The sequence below is a fragment of the Miscanthus floridulus genome, chromosome 6, assembly GCF_019320115.1.
Source record: "Miscanthus floridulus cultivar M001 chromosome 6, ASM1932011v1, whole genome shotgun sequence".
Taxonomy (NCBI): Eukaryota; Viridiplantae; Streptophyta; class Magnoliopsida; order Poales; family Poaceae; genus Miscanthus; species Miscanthus floridulus.
In genome coordinates this window covers 13,045,802-13,058,633 of record NC_089585.1, presented here as the reverse complement: position 1 = coordinate 13,058,633, position 12,832 = coordinate 13,045,802, and the positions used below count along the sequence as shown (strand labels likewise).

At 45.1% G+C, this 12,832-nt stretch overlaps 1 protein-coding gene across 1 annotated transcript in view; it reads left to right on the top strand.

Moving 5' to 3' along the window:
• LOC136461682 (rhamnogalacturonan I rhamnosyltransferase 1-like) overlaps positions 1-12,832 on the top strand; it is a 158,889-nt gene that overhangs the window by 125,950 nt on the left and 20,107 nt on the right. The gene's annotated exons all lie outside the window — the stretch shown is intronic.

The following is a 12,832-nucleotide window of genomic DNA, read 5'->3' as shown; positions in this document are numbered from 1 at the left end:
TCTTGAAAGAAAAGGTCAGCAATATGAACAGCATCGTCGCTCTTATGACAAGGAATAAAATGTGCCATCTTAGAAAAACGATCAACCACCACAAAAATACTATCCCTCCCCCTCTTAGTCTTTGGCAATCCCAACACAAAATCCATAGATATATCTGCCCAAGGAGTAGAAGGAACAGGAAGAGGCATATACAAACCATGTGGGTTCAAACGCGACTTAGCTTTTTGACATGTGGCACACCGAGCCACGTACCGCTCCACATCACGCCTCATCCTAGGCCAAAAGAAGTGTGTGGACAGCACCTCCTCCGTCTTCTTGGCACCAAAATGTCCCATCAATCTGCCTCCATGTGCCTCCTGCAACAACAAAAGACGAACGGAACCAACTGGAATGCATAGGCGGTTAGCTCTAAACAAAAATCCATCGCTGATCATAAACTTATTCCATGTGCGTCCCTCTCTACAATTAAGCAACACATCCTTAAAATCAGAATCAAACGCATATTGTTCTTTAATGGATTGAAGACCAAAAATCCGACAATCAAGTTGAGACAGCAATGTATATCTTCTAGACAAAGCATCAGCAATCACATTATCCTTCCCTTTCTTGTGTTTAATAATGTAAGGAAAAGACTCAATAAATTCAACCCATTTAGCATGCCTACGATTCAGATTATTTTGAGAGCGAAGATACTTAAGCGATTCATGATCAGAATGAATAACAAATTCTTTAGGCCACAAATAATAACGCCATGTCTCTAAAGAACGGACAAGTGCATACAATTCTTTATCATACGTGGAATAATTAAGAACAGGACCATGTAATTTTTCACTAAAGTAAGCAACAGGTTTACCATCTTGCATCAAAACACCACCAATGCCAAGTCCACTAGCATCACATTCTAGCTCAAAAGTCTTACCAAAATTTGGAAGTTGCAGCAATGGTGCGTGTGTAAGCTTGTCCTTCAAAGTGTCAAAGGACTCCTCATGTGCCTCTCCCCAATGAAATACCACTCCTTTCTTCGTCAACTCATGCAATGGGGCAGCAATGGTGCTGAAATCTTTGACGAAGCGGCGGTAGAATCCTGCAAGACCAAGAAAACTCCTCACCTGTGTGACGGTTTGGGGAACCGGCCAGCTCTTTATGGCTTCAATTTTCATCTCGTCCACCTCAATTCCCTGTGGAGTTACAACATAGCCAAGAAAAGAAACTCGATCCGTGCAAAAGATGCACTTCTCAAGGTTACCAAATAAACGTGCATCACGTAAAGCATTAAAAACAGCACGTAAGTGATCCATATGTTCATCAAAAGACTTGTTGTAAATCAATATATCATCAAAGTAAACTACCACAAAATGACCAATAAAAACTCTTAAAACCTCATTCATTAAGCGCATGAAAGTGCTAGGTGCATTTGTCAAACCAAAAGGCATAACTAACCATTCATACAACCCGAATTTGGTTTTAAATGCAGTTTTCTATTCATCTCCAAGTTTCATTCTAATCTGGTGGTAGCCACTTCGCAAGTCAATCTTAGTGAAAATTATAGAACCACACAACTCATCAAGCATGTCGTCTAACCTAGGAATAGGATGACGATACCGAATAGTAATATTATTGATGGCTCTACAATCAACACACATACGCCAACTTCCATCTTTCTTAGGAACCAAAAGTACAGGAACGGCACAAGGACTAAGGCTTTCACGTACATACCGGCGGTCCAAAAGGTCTTGGACTTGCCGCTGAATTTCCTTAGTCTCCTCTTTTGCCCCTCTCTTTTTTTCTATTTTTTGGGCTGTCGTTGTTTTTTTGGGAAATTTCGACTTTTTTATTTTATTTTTTTGATATTTTTCCTTTACTTAGGAGCACAAAAGCAGTAACCACAGAAAATATGAGCTCAAACAAGTGTAAGACATGGCCTGTGGAATTTTCAGAAAATTGGATGAAAATTGACAAAAACCTTGTGACCACGAAACGAGGATCTTGTGACCACTTTTTGGCCAATCTAAAAATTCCGAACCCCAACAAAGGGGATGGACGGATCCGAAATTTTTTTCTGATCGATTTGCATATATGGAACGTCGAAAACGGAGTTCGTATGCGAAAACTAGACCAGTTTTAAGAATTGGCTCCGAATTAGAGGACAAAACGGGAACAATGTGTGCAAAATTGGTCACAACAGCCAAGATTTGATGGAAACGATGGGGGGAAACACACGAACTGGACTCTAACACGACCTAACCAGCAACAAGACCTCGACCAGGACACAAACTCAACACGACGGACTCTGAAACTGAAATATGCAAAGGCTATGGCGCGGAAGGTTCTAGGATAGGAAAAACGAGTATGGCACTGGACTATGGGACGAATATGAAACACTCAAACTTGGGAATAACAAGTGAACCTGACGGTATACCTTAGCTCTGATTACCACTTAATGGGGGACGGGGATCCCGATCTTCCGTCAGGTGATGGTAACTATCGTTGTGGCGGAGAATGACACACCGATCCGGCTTCAGATCGAAAGATCGAACCCTGCAATCTTAGCACCACAGCTCCTCTGGTTATCAACCGAGTCACGGACTAGATTGACCTCGCCAAGAAGGCTAATCCCTGCCTGCGCAACGAAGAACACAAGCAAGAACAAGAAAGATCGCAACCAAATTGCAGATGTATGATTAATCTCACGAGTTGGGGTCTCACAAACCGAAGAACGGCGAAACTGTTTCTTAACAGAATAATCTAAGCAAAACCCAAACCCTAATGGAGGGGCGGCAGCTGTTTATGAAGACTCTAGGGTCGTGCAAGACCCCTGGACGCGCCCCTAATGGGCCCAAACTCGATACACGGTCCAACGGACCAAAAGACGGTGTCGCAGCACCCTGGCAGATTCCGGACGCTGACTTGTTTCGACGATTCCTGTTGATTCCGAACAGCTTTTGATGTGAAACCACTTGTATTGGCTTCCTTATCAAATTAGCTTTCCATCCATATGTGGATCATCGAAAACGGAGTCCGGATGCGTCCTAGGCGACCAGTTTAAGGCAGACTGGTCTTGGAGGCCAAGGCAGACTCGAATTCGTGTTGGACTGGGCCTCCGGCTTGTGTTGGACGTCCTTGCTGGTCATCATCACCTCCTCCACGTCCTCTTAGTCCCTCTTGACCCTCTCCAATGTTCCTAAGCAAGATAACATCATTAGGTAGTAGTCTATTCTCAAAAGTATAAAAAGGATCGCTTAAGAACGAGCTCACCTGTAAATTTAGTTGACGCATTCGAGCCCGGGTCATTGGACCTTGCATGACGGTTGAAGGATCAGCTGTTACATCCAAAGGAGTGATGTCCTCATCACCTAGCCTTGTGGGCCAACCTCTCCATCACCTACGCCTACGAGATAGAGAGTCTCGCCCTCGCCGAAGCCACCGACCTCTCCATCCAGATGGCCAGTTTGGTCACCGACGCCAAGACGGTGCCCACTGATGACCTGGAGATCCCATCACTGGAGCCTCCTCGTGCCTCCGCGAAGTCCAAGGAAACTAAGGAGGTTGGCCTCAGCCTCGACGACCCCTACATGACCGTGAAGATTGGGGCTCGCCTCGACCCCAAATAGGAAAGCACGCTCGTCTTCTTCCTACGTGCTAATGCCAATGTGTTTGCTTGGAAACCTATAGACATGTTGGGGGTACCTCGGGAGAAGATCGAGCACTCCTTGAATGTCTCATCGATCGCCAAACCGATCAAGCAGAAACTCCGCCGATTCACGCTAGACAAGAAGGAGGCTATTAGGGTAGAAATAAAATGGCTCCTAGCTGCTGAATTTATAAAAGAAGTGTATCATCCTGAGTGGTTAGCAAACCCTGTTCTTATTCAAAAAAAGAAAAAAGAATGGAGAATGTGTCTTGATTACACTGATCTTAACAAACACTACCCTAAAGACCCCTTCGGTCTACCTCAGATAGATGAGGTTGTAGACTCCACTACAGGCTACGAACTGCTCTCCTTCCCCAACTGTTACCCTGGCTATCACCAGATCTCCCTCAAGGAAGAAGACCTAATCAAGATGTCGTTCATCACGCCCTTCGATGCATACTGCTACACCACCATGTCCTTCGAGCTCAAGAACACCAGAGCGACCTATCAAAGGGCCATCTAGATGTGCCTCGATCAACAGATTGGCCACAACATCGAAGCTTACATCGATGATGTGATCATCAAGTCTAAGACCGCCGATAATCTTATTGTCGACCTCGAGGAAACGTTCGCCAACCTGAAAAGGTACCGATGAAAGCTAAACCCTTCAAAGTGCATCTTTGGAGTTCCATCCGGTATACTGCTGGGCTACATCGTCAGTGCCCGTGGCATCGAGCCTAACCCCGACAAGGTCTCCGCCATCACCAACATGAAATAGCCAATATGCGTTTAGGATATATAGAAGCTTATAGGCTGCTTGGCTTCTCTAAGCCGCTTCATATCATGCCTCCACGAAAAGGGACTACCTTTCTTCAAACTCCTCAAGGCCTTCGAGCGCTTTTCCTGGTCGGAGGAGGCAGATACAGCTTTTGAGCAGCTCAAGTTGTTACTAACAAGGCCTTCGATCATGACGGCACCACAGCCAGACGAAACTCTCCTGATCTATATCACTGCTACTTCTCGTGTCATCAGCACAGCCATCATCGTCGAACGCGAGGAGGCCGGGCATGCCTATAAGGTGCAACGTCTGGTATACTTCACCAGCGAGGTCCTTAACGAGCCCAAGACTCATTATCCTTAGGTCCAAAAGCTGTTATACACCATTCTGATTACGCCACGCAAGCTTCGCTAGTACTTTGAGTATTACAAGATCACCGTGGTCACCAAGTTCCTTATAGGGGACATTCTCCACAACAAAGAGGCCAACGGCTGAATCATCAAGTGGGCTATTGAGCTCGGCACTTACTCCATTGAATTTAGAAGTAGGCCTACCATCAAGTCTCTAGCGCTCGCTGATTTCGTGGCTGAGTGGACCGAGATTCAAGAGCCCATCGCCGCTACCTACCCTAAGCACTAGGTGATGTACTTTGACGGCGCTCTCAACATCAACGGTGCTGGTACGGGCATTCTGTTCATCACGCCGACTGTAACACCTCTGGTGTTACGAGCTCGTTTAGCACCGCGATTTAGGCCTAAGTAAAATTTTCGAAATGAGTTTCTCAGAATTTTTGGATTTAAAATTTTCGAAACAAGTTTCTCATAATTTTTGTGGATTCGAATAAATGCCCAAGTTAAATTACTCAGTGCGTAAAGATATTTAGGAATATCGAACGACGATGCCAGCGAACGGTTTGTACTGGACGTTGCTTCCGCACGACCTCACGCGCGTGGGTCTGCCGGCCTGGCTGCGCTGGCTGCTTGCTCGTTGTGTCACTTCCGCTCTACCGCTGTGTCACGCATAGAGCCGAGCCATGGCGCCGTCCTGCCATGCCATCCACATACCTCACCCTGCCCATGCTACTTCTTGAGTATGCCAAGGCCGAGCCATTGTCTGCCTGCTCTTCATTGCCTTCACCATTTTCCTCTTTCTACCTCCTTAGCTTGCGTGAGCGCTCCTTCCGTGCCCACATGCCGGTGCCCCCATAGTTGCCATGGCACACCGTGAGCGCACACAAGCCACTGCGCTGCCCCTCCTAAGCATTGCCATGCGCCGCGTCCTCCTCCTCGACAGCTACAGCTCCACGTCTCTGATGCTGCTCCCGGTTGCCCCCACGGTCCTGCGCTGATTGCCGCACGCCGCCGGGTGTGCCATGCAGGGTCCGCCCGTTGCCTTCGAGCCTGCTCGCACCGATCGCCATGCCGTGCTTCGCTCTGGTCCACGCTAGACTTGCGGCTCCATGGTGCGATCACTTCCATCGCCATGCCTTGCGAGTGCGTGAGTGCTCGAGCCCACGTTGCCCATCTACTCCACCTCTGTTGACGAGCGCCCTCGCACTACTAGCCATGCTGCTTCACCTCCACTGCCGGCGAGCCGCCGCAGGGGTCGGCGGGTTACCTCCTCTGCTCCATGCTCTGTTTTTGAAGGTGAGAAGGTGAGGAAGCGCAAATGGGATTCTTTACCGGGTTCATTTTGCCAAAACGCTAGACTCATAGGTTTACAAATAAGGGCGTAGTTAATTTCTAAGAAACTGGGGGGCCTAATCGCATAAAGTATCGTCATCGTCGGGTTCTGGCCGCGTGGGCCGTGCTCGACCGCATGTGAGCCGGCCTGCTCACCGCCGCGCCTGGGCTGCTCCTGTTCGCACCGTGATGGGCTACGCACGCCGCGCGCCCTGTCCCCGCACCTGGGTCGCTGCCTATCCGCTGGGCCGACCTATGCCACATCCGCATGGGCCACGCGTCCCTCTTGGTCGTTCCGCGCCGCTAGGCCGTGTCTGGCCAGCAGGTCACGCGTGTTTGCGGGCCAAGCCAAGCCGCCGGCCCTTTTTGATTTGTAGAGCGTTTTCTAAATTAGCTTACAAGGAAAATTGTAGAGTTAAAATAAAATTGTGTAAGCGTCCAAAAATAGTGAAACCAATTTTGTTAGTCGCCTAAAATCATGATCTAACTGCTAGTGTATTTTATTCACATAGTTTGATAATATTTTGGAAGCTATATAATTAATTTGAGATGATTAATATTGTAAAAATATAAACTTGTAGGAATTATCGTGATAAATTAGTAATAGTGTTGGATCTGAGATTTTTACAGTTGGTTCCTAGCATTATTAGTTGCTCACTGTAATTTTTGTAGCACCAAAATAATTAGTTGCTAAATAGATAATGATGTCCTATTGCGAATAAAGATTAAATCGATAGAACGAAATAAAGAAACACCTTGGAATTGTTTAACTTAAACAATTGTTGGGAAATAACGCTTTATTCGACAACATGGATATGTAGCCTAAGTATGGTCGTCGTTAGAACTAGCTCGTTAACTTGAGAAGCGTAAAGCGTATTTATACGAGTCACGATTGCAGTCAATTAATTTCATCTTTGCATTGCATTACATTGCATATCATATAGGTATGATGATGGGTCAACGGATCAATTGAAGGATGATTGAAAATCCGAAGATGGTGTAATGGTATTCTCTCCATGAGATGATGCATGGGCTTTCTATTCGGATGATGGTGGATGATCCAAAGATGCAAATGCTAACTTTTGGTTATATTTTACCCAGGCAAGCCCCGGTGCATAACCCCTACTTTTCTGCAGTTTAAATTATATTTATGCATTAAGTTTTAAGGAGTTGAATGAAACACACTTGCATATATATATATATATATATATATATATATATATATATATATATATATATATATATATATACTAGTATGACAGGATCGTATAGATTGCTATGCTACAGGACTCCGATAGAAGTCGAGTGATGGCTGTCACTCACGAGAGATAGGAATTATATTATTGAATTATTATCACTTGAAAAATATAAATAGTGGAAAGGAAAAATAGTGACCGGGCAGGGATATGGTTTGGGTATTGGTGGGTGTAAGAGGTTGTGTCGCCGTGGACGCGGGGCATGGCCTGGTTACACTGCTTTCCCTGTCTATGTTGGTTAAAGACCGGTCATTGCATAATGCTCTAGGTAAGTCACAGACTTATTATCCCGAGCACATACTTGGGTATGGACGCTTGGAAGACTTGTTGCTCACTTGTCGTGGGTTCTGGCTCTTTTTGGACCGACTGTCGGGGTTTCTTTTTGGTGGAGGTCCTTGCACTGCACTGAGTCTAGGACTTAGGGGCAGGGGCTTTGAGTCCTAGTTTGGATGGGGACCTAGGACCCCAGGACAGGAGGGTGATGGGTTGGTCTTGGTTGTGCCTTGGGTATAAGCGGGGCATGGGTTTTTGGGGTACCCAGCTGGGAGCATTGATTCGTGATTCACCGGAAAATCCGATATGGCTTGTCTACGGTTTAGAATCGTAGTAAGAACTGAAGATGAAAGATGGAAGATGGAAAAAGGAAATCTGATTGCTTACCATCTGCTTGAAAATAGCACATGTGCTTACATAGAATGGTTAGTTAATGAACTAATGCGGCTATTAATAAAAATTGAATATAAGGACGCACGTTTAGTAATGCTTCCTGCAAAGGCAATAAACCCATAAGCCAGATAGCCTTGCATATCCTTGGAGTCTTTTCTTTCCTCCTATCGGGTAAGTCTTACTGAGTACAATTGAGTACTCAGGGTTTTATTCCCCCTGTTGCAGGTGACAAGTGGATGCTAGAGCTGACCTTTGTGTGTGGATTCCTCCTGGTGGGCTCAGAGAGGATTTCCTTTACGCTGCGATCATAGCTTTTATTTATAACTCCCACTAAATGTTTTTATGAATAAAAGTATTACAATATGTTGTCATAATTTACATATCAATGATTCATCATGCCATGATTAGATAATTATTTCTGTTGTAATTCTGATCACATGTTTATATTCCGTTGTTCAATTAAATTGTTCATAACTCTGATAATATGATCATATTCCGCTATTATAAATAATAAATGTCATACTCTGATGTTACATGTAAAGTGATGTAAGAAATGGTTAAGAATGATATAAGCTTTATTCTCTCATTTGTGATCCTGGTGAAAAATGTGGATTTTCGGGTTCTCCCCTGGGGTGTGCCCGACGGAACCAAGTAATTTAGTGTTCTCCCCTGGGTGCTTAGTGTCTAATAGAAGACGAGCACTCTTGGGAGGCATTACATTAGGCGGTTCTGCCACACCGACCAAGGATAAGCTTCGATACGTTCTCCCGATACATTTTCTGGCCTCCAACAACGCCGCCGAATATGAGGCATGTCTCCACAGACTATGTATAGCCATTGAGCTCGACGTCAAATGCATCATGGTATACAGGGACTCCATGCTAGTCATCAACCAGCTCAACAAAGACTGGTCTTGCTCCAGTGAGAAGATGGATGCATACTGCGTCGAAATTAGGAAGCTTGAAGAGAAGTTCTACGGTATCGAGTATCACCACGTGGTACGAGATCAAAATCAGCTCACCGACCACCTATCCAAGTTAGGCTCCTCTCGCGCCATGATTCCGCTGGGGGTCTTCGTTCAAGATCTTTTGGCGTCATCCATTAAGGAAGAGAAGGAAGTGCAGGAAATTCCCCCCGCCGAGCAGCTGGTACTTACAATACCTTTACTGACCGCTGATTGGAGGGAATAGTTCATCAAGTTGCTCACTAGCGCCAAAGTACCCACCGACATGACTGAAACTAAATGCCTAATCCATCAAAGTAAGCATTACGTGCTAGTGGACGACAACTTGATGAGGAAAAGTGCCAAGAAAGGGATACTACAGAAATGCATCACCCAAGAAGGAGTGAAGCTACTTCTTGAAATTCACTCTGGTTCCTACGGCAATCACGCGGCCTCGAGAAACCTAGTCGGCAAAGCTTTCCGAGCTAGTTTTTACTGGCCCACAGCCATCTCTGATGTAGAAGACCTCGTCCGACGTTGCGAAGGATACTAATTTTTTGCCAAGCAAATACATGTGCCGGCACAATAGCTATAGGCCATCCCAGCTTCTTGGCCCTTCGCATGCTGGGGACTAGACATGATCGGCCCTTTCAAGCCAGTGCTTGGTGGTTTTTGGTACGTGTACGTCGCCATCAACAAGTTCTTCAAGTGGATCGAGTATAAGCCACTTGTCTCGGCTACTGCAAAGAAAGCAGTCGAGCTCTTCGAAGATATCATCCATAGATTCGGTCTCCCAAATAGCATTATCACTGACCTTGTGTCGACATAGAATTTTGTCCCATGCCGAGGACACATGTAGCAAGCTAGAAGGGTTCGCTCGATGGAGTAGATCTGCCTAGCTTCAGCGCAGGGGTGGTCGGTCCTGTGCAATCCTCCTGAGGCGTGCCAGTTAATTTAACCCTGCAATTGACAAGGAGAAAAAGTTCATCAGTAATTAAGGGCGGAACTTGCCGGTGTTGCTAGACAGTTTCGAATGTATGGCTGTGAGAGCCGATATAGAAGGAAATCGGCTAAATAGCCGATCCCAGTATATTCATGAGAATAAGTCGGTTAGAGCTCATGGGGTTGTATGAAGAAGAATTAGTTATCATTTAGAATAAATATCATTTAAGCAAACATTAATCAATGGCAATAAGATATCGATGATTGTCGGTTTATACTGAGCTAATGATTACAAGTAATCGAACTCCTATTTATGTAAAGAAACAATTTAACATCACTTAACCATTTAATAAAGATAAATCTAATGAACATGTTAGATCTCATCTATCACCATGACCAGTGGGGCATGAGGTAGAATCATACAGGCTGTAGAAATAACAATAGACTCGACGATCCTAACTCGTTACTAATATTAGTGGGGCATGAGGCAGAATCATGCAAGCCATAATACAATAACAAGATCATGGGGCTAACACATCTTTCAACTTATCTTTACTTCAACGATCTCATGATGTGAACTGTTCGTGAAAGCACTCGATATCGGCTAAACAGTCGATTCAGGCATAGCGCATAGTTAAGGTCATGCCTTCTTAGGAACGGATCTATCAACCAACAATCCCCACTCCATGGTGCTAACAGTGGGGTGAGAGGTAGAATCCCACATACCGTGATAACGGGCCATGGAACGGTTCTCGCTAACTAATAGATCTACTCAAAATCGAACATGCCTTAACCGCACACTATGCATAATTAAGATTGATATAAAACAGCCAATAAAAACATAACTCATCGTTTAAGATATAGATTAGATTAGTTTAAGATTAGCAAACGATGGGTTAAATAAGATATAAGGCTGATCCAGATCAATCTCAATCGGGCAAAGTGATATTGCTGTAATTAGATAAACAATGAAAGCAATAAGCAATATCGGTAACTTCATGAATCTACCAAAGACTGTCATTGAAAGGTAGAGCCGATAACTTGACCTTGATCTAATTCAAGCAGTAGGGTGAGGCAGAATCACATAGGCCATACTTGAATTAGGCAAGAGTCGATAACTAGCCTATACTAGAGTCGCAGTGGGGGTCGACCGAATCGATGCAGCCATATGAACAGAGGTATAAACCATAACGATACTTACAGACAAGCAGTAGAGGTCGACCGGATCGATGCAGCCGTACTCGCTGAAGAACTCACCGAGATCTACTCTACTCCTACTCCTAAGGGGTGGCCGGAGCCGAAAAAAGTAAATTGACTTGTATTTGATTGATTGGTTGTTTTTTATAATAGTCGGGGTTTGGTATTTATACCCGGAGTCTAGACATGAATCCTACTCGAGCATAATTTGTTACAATCTTTAGCATAAAAATGAAAACATTCCTAATTTAAGATAACTTAGACTCTAATCTTTCCCTTTTTCTAGAGTCCAGCATGCCTCGTCCCAACACCGATCATAGCTTCTGTCATTGTCCGCTGGCGCTATCTAAAGAAAGCCAATTCTAGTGTTGTATCCGAATCAGCTATTTTCGATCTGCACGCAATTGATTCCTTGCTGATGTGGTTTTGGGAGCTTTTGAGCCTCTGAAATCCTTCTTCCAAATTCTAGTGTAAACACATGCCCCCCAATTTTGGGATAAAAGTAATTTTATTCCAAAATTATCCTGTCTGCATCCCTGATTGGTCCATAGTCACGGGTAGAGAGCCTTGATCTGGGGTCCACCGTTCGTCACCGCTTGCGTCCATTCACAAGCCTATGCCCCAAAACTTTTGCGAGAGCACCACTATTTCATGGGCATTTGGATTCATCTTCCTAGGCCGGCTATAAAACACTTATCCGACCCTAGCAAGAGCAACTCACTACTTCAGCCATGTTTCTCTTCCATCCATCTTTCCGAGTGCTCCCAACTCCACTGGACCCTCCATGGCCTATCTCTTTGCAATAAAGATTCTTGAGCAGTTAGAAGAATTCTTGTGCGTAGGGTGATTGTGTCGCTCATTCTAGCACCTTGTCAAGCAAAAGAATCAGCTGCTATGGCCAGAAGAAGTCTTGTGATATCACCTGTGTCTTCTCACCAGGCTCGCAGAGCTATTCTAGTGTTTGCAAGGGCTAGAGTGTGCGGACACTTTTCCCTTATTTGTTTCATCAAATGCCTATCGGGAAAACCACAAGCTTCTTTCCAGCGGTTTCCCAGTCACAGAGAAATCAGCTGGGCATCTGCTAGTCAGGTGACTTTCCCCTTCCTTTGGCATAATCTTATTAATGGGCTGATGTAACTTGGCTTATGATGATCTTTGGCCTTGTGGGGATCCAGACCCCCTTCAATCCAAAAGAAGCCTTGGTGGGTTGATCTCTAATCCATACAAATTCTTTATATCCGTCCCATGATGCTTCATAACTTAGGGAAGCGATAAGTTCAAATCTGTTACCTCTCTATTATCTGTCCCTTGAATTCCTAGAGTGTTGATCTATTTCCATCTCTGATTTCAATTCCATACTTCTGACAGAACCGATTTTGTCTCCCCGGGCTATATATACAGGCTATGGCTGAGGGTCGAGCAACAACCCGCTTTCGTTTCAATCCTTCGGCACCATCAGTATAGTCCCTATTTTTCTATAAGCTTGAGATCATGGAGAACAACAAAAGGTCTACTGAGGGGGCGCCCAATGGATCATCACGCCAGCGCCTTCATCGTCAAGAGGGTGCAGCCCGTGATGCGCCCACTGCCTCAGGTTATAGGGCCGACTCCATTTAGCCTCTGGGGTTTTCCTTATCAACAGTTTATCTCTAGCTTCCTTGCTAGCCGAGGCGGCAGGTTGGCAATGATGACTTGCTCGCCACCATCGACAATCATGGCCAGGGTCTTGCCGAATGT